We start from the raw sequence: 5,226 nt of genomic DNA, 5'->3' as shown, positions 1-5,226 counted from the left end.
TGGCAAATAACCAACTAACGAAATAAAACACGAAGGAAATAATAAACTATAAAAATTGTAATTGACAAAGAAAGTAAAGAAAACTATAAAGACTGTAAAGATGGTTAGAAGGTAGGCACAAAGACAAGAGAATATTAAGGATATTAAAAATCTAAGTTAATAAAATTGTATTTATTTCGTACTGAAAAATTCATTTAAATTAATAAATGCGAGGAGTTTTCTATTTGATTTCCACGGTTAGTTTGCTCTCTTCCAGAACACCTTTAATTAACCATCTTCCGAAACTTGTTTATATTTTTTTTGAACAGAATACTACTTACATTATGGTCGCTAAAGATGTAATGGAGTTTTGGATATACCCTTAATAAATTAAAAGATGGAATATATTAGTACGAAGATATTAAAATATTAAATTTTGGTTATAACAAAATAATTATTAAATTAAAAGATGGAACACAGTAGTATGCACAAATTTTCTTTAACAGACTGACTTCAATACATTATGATTTTCTTTTTAAATTTTAATTTGAACTGATTTTTTGTAATAGTTTATCATTAATTTGAATTAAATTGATCGCCTATTATAGTTAAAAATGGATAAACACTCTCTTTCTTCAAACCCCCGCCCTTCTCTTCCTTTCTCCATTCTTTCCGGCCGATCGCTTCTTTTTTCAACTTTTTCCTTCTTGTTTTCGTGCTCTTCTCCTCTTCATCTTTCTAGAAACACCCACCTTGTTATCTTTTTGTTCTATGATGAATTCTGAGAGCTCTCACAGCTTCATCTCCGGTGAATCTGCTATGCTCTTAGGTGTTGGTTTTCTAGACCATGAAGACAGAGCTGCTTTTAACAGAGCTCGATTTTTAGAGGATGAAGACCTTGATACTCATACTCGTGCCATTATTAGAGATGGAGGTTCCTTTTGTACTGATCTTGGTCCCTCGGCTGATTCTTTAAGCTCTAGGGAAAGCATTGTTGGTGACTCCATTATTGATGGTGGAGTTCAAGTTCAGGCCCCTATTGGTGCGGGTATGGCTGTTAGTGGGTTGCTTCAACAACTTGATGCTTCTAGACTTCAAGCTAAAGGTACTACTTTTGAGAATTCTGCCAAGTCCCTTGAGAATTTACTTGATAATTTCGCTGTTAAAAATGGTGTGTTGAGTTTGGTCAATGACAAAGAACAACTGGCTATGAATGATTTAGTTGTGAGTGACAATGTCACGGTTGGCCATAATGTTGTTATTGTGAATGATTCCCAAGTAGTGGCTGTTGAGGCTATGTTGGGTACAAAAAATCTGTTTTTGAGATGGGAGAATCTAGTAAAGATGGAGGTGGCAAAATGGTTTCTTGGAGTGAAAGGGTTAAAAACAGCTTGCCTAATACTTCGCATAACTTCGAGCATCAAGCAGCCTTCACGACTAATCCGGATGGTTCATTCAACTTAATCCCCCCTCAAGAGTTCTTGGTTCAAGCTCGCCAACAGTGGGCATCGAGTTGTATTGCGCATTTTGTAGGAGGAAGTTATGATTTTAAATTTGTCAGCTTGTGGAAAAACAGGGGTGTCCACCATGTTTTCTACAACACTAAGGGTTATTTTACACTCAAGTTTGATACAGTGGAACATATGGAGGCAGTGTTGAGTCTTAACTCTATTCAAATGGGTGGGCGTGCTCTGTTTTTGAAGCCTTGGATGGAGAGTTCAGAATTTAAACGTAACGTTATTCATAAAGTGTCGTGTTAGATCAAACTGGGTAACATTCCTCCTCCTTATTGTTCGAGTTCAGGGATTTCCATGATTGCAAAGCTTATAGGTCGGGTTCTTAAGTTTGATGAAGCTACAAGTCATTTTTTGCCTATGAATTTTGCTAAAGTTTTAGTGGAACTGGACTATAACTCACCGAGACCGCCTTATCTCATTGTCCCTTTGTTCAACTTCTGATTACCAGCACATGGTCTTAACCAACACTATTATAATTTTATGAAAGAATTTATTTGGTTTTAAAGCATCACATCTTAAAATTGTTGCAGTCAAACCACCATATCTTCATCTCCCCTTATGTCTTCCCATACTGAACCTTCCTTGCTGACCCAGTTATACGCATTAATTTTACCATAACTCACTTACTTAGAGTGGGAAAGCCCAACCATTCCTTAATGAACACACTTAAAGTTTATTCGTAACTATCATTTCTTCGATCTTGAATCTTCCTGACAAATATCTCCCACATGATTAAGGTATGCTTCATCTTCACAACGTATTAATCGAGTATTTGGGTATTATTAAGAATTTCTTCATTCGCTTCCGTTGTCCAATCAATCATTTGCCCTATCTGATATACACAACTTTACTTTCTTATTCCTCTAGTTAATTTACTTCCTACTGTTCGTTAACTATGTCAATCCACGCCAAAATCTCATACTTGCAACACATCGTGTATACAGATTCCCGCCTCTGATGTGATGTCCTCGTAAAAATTCCGTTATCGGCATAATGATTCTTCTCTGCACGTAAATGTCCACCATTTATTGGCTTGCAATTATCCATACTCATCATATAAATCCATCTGCTACACGGGTTTATTTCACTTCCTTTTAAAAATATTCAAAGGATAGACCTTACACAAGAAGGGAATTTGTGTATATGATTCTGATTAAAAATCTTTTGTAAGAAATAAGAGTACAAGGAAACAATCGGAAAGATCCATGAATCAAGAAATCATAATTGAAGAGGAAATAATGAATGATGATTTGGATATGAGTGAGACAACCATATTTGTACTCAAGATGACCAGTCTTTCATACTATATGGCATGCAACACATGATTAGGTGGCATCCTATCAGACTCTTTGTCATTTCGACTCTTTGTCATTTCGACAAAGCGTCACACCATAACACTGCTTGTCTCAATCAGAAATCAATATTTTGAAGGAGGAATGATTTGAAAAAGATTCAATAATTTTCTTGTCACCTTATAGAGCTGATCATGAAAGAAGTTCATACTTTACTCGAGATTCATAAGAATATATAGGATTATAGGAAAGAATGATACCATTGGTCGCCATCCATATCTCATCTGTTTACAGCTTCAACGTTTTTCCGATCAATAGATCCCATTCCGAATCATATATTAACTTTAGAAAGTTCTCTAAAATGCTTTCTTAAATCGATCATTAGAATAAATTCCCCTGTACCGGGTCTTGTATCTTTCGCGTTGCGCTTTCATGTTTATAATTCGACTTTATTTGCAGTCTTACGAGATTTATACTCATAACTCCATATTTCACTTATGTTGTTGATCGTTCAACATATCGCCTCTTTTGCTAATAACGTTCTTCCTTTAGGAAATTTTTGAAATTCCTCAATCTTCTTTGATCATAGTCGGTTTCTTGTGAATCGACGTATTCTTTGAATTCTAATCATCTCAGAAATTGGATGAACAGTTTCTCCGTACATTGATTATGTCATTTAAACTTATCAAACAAGATTTGCACTCTTCTGTTAGAAATAATCAAATCTTTTCTGTAATAGCGGGTCCACTTGGCCTTCTAAATGAACCATACTAACTTCTAGAACTAGTATTCTTTTAGGTAATCCAAATCTTTTAACAATCGAGAAACTCAAGTAGTAATTGGACAACCAAGTTTTTAAAACTTGTTTTGTTCAGAAGATTTTTAGAAAAATTCTGTTAAGAAAATCTCTTTTGAGAACTGGTTTAAAATTTTGAAAATCATACACCGGGTCATCATTACTATATGAGTTGGTTGTCGTCCTTCTCAACAACTATAAGGTATCAAATTAGGGAAACAATCAGGTAAGAGCCCAGTCATTTCCATATATCTTCTAACCTTTATTGGGTCCATTTTCCTTCATTGGTTGATAAAAACAAAAAAAACTCCAGTTACCGTTGCATATTATCTTATTCGTAACCTCACTTCTAACTTTCTATACTGGTAACACTCCCATCATTATTATTTACGATTACTAAGTATAATAGGTCTATCAAATCTATTTTATAAAACAAGATCGGCTAAGATCACATCACATTACTACTATACGCATCATGTTTGGTCATAACATCATCATCATCTACTTCCAAGAAAATTCTCGATTTCCAATCTTTTCAAATTTCTTTAAAATCCATCTACCTCACTTCACAAGATAATCATGGGTGACATACTTACTAGTAGTTCCATATAACCTGGTAGCGGCTATCTTCCGAAACACACGTATCCTCACTCTAGGTTTTTTCTCACCTTCTTGAATAACTCGTATACTCACTATATGTTGTAACTCTCGAATCCATCATCATAGGTGTTGTTTCTTTATAAGACGGGTCTTAAACTGATGTTATAGAACAAGGTGTAGAATAGACAGAAAAGATGCACTCACAGTTGAATATCCGGTAGAACCAGAATTAGCATGCGGGGGATTCTCGAATAGGTAGTCTCACATCAGGGGATGGGATAATAACGTGAAAAGGTACAATCGCCGCAACAGGATGTGACATGGATAACACCGGTGGACGAGGAGGGCATGAATCAAATGATGGTCCTCCACTAAAGGCTCCGAATGATAAGACAATACCGAGATAAAAGGATCTGCCATTGCCACTATCTCACAATCGCGTCGCTAGATAAGAATCTCGAATCTCATCACGAATCATACCAAAACCTATTGTAAAGTCGCACTCAACCTCTCGACGTTCTATCTTTCTATTTCCTAATCCTAATCCTAACACTTTATCCATTCCCGAAAATCTAGGCTTGTTTCAGTGATTTATAACCTGTGGCTCTGATGCCAAACCTGTAACGCCCTCCAAATCCGGATCAGAAGTTTGGGGCTCACAACACACACACACAATATATAAACCTGTATATAAAATATTATATACAGTGACCCTTTCTTGCACAATCACAGATCACAACAGGTTAAAGTATGAAAACAAGCCACAACCTTAAATTTTATTACATCGTACCAATCCTATCTAGTTCAATCTTACAACTGATAATGATATCGTTCTTACAATCTTGCATAACTCATCTACAATGTAAAGCTCCTGCTAGCTCGATCCAATTTAACCTGGAATCCTAGCTCGCACACTGGACCGGGAATCCTCGTTACCAACAAATTTCCTTTTCAACTGTTGAAAACATGAAAAGGTTTTGCAAGAGTGAGCTAACTAGCTCAGCAAGTCATAATAACAACAATTAAGGTTAAACAATGACCA

Source organism: Apium graveolens, chromosome 9 (genome assembly GCF_009905375.1).
Source record: "Apium graveolens cultivar Ventura chromosome 9, ASM990537v1, whole genome shotgun sequence".
Lineage (NCBI taxonomy): Eukaryota > Viridiplantae > Streptophyta > Magnoliopsida > Apiales > Apiaceae > Apium > Apium graveolens.
This window is presented reverse-complemented; position numbering follows the sequence as displayed.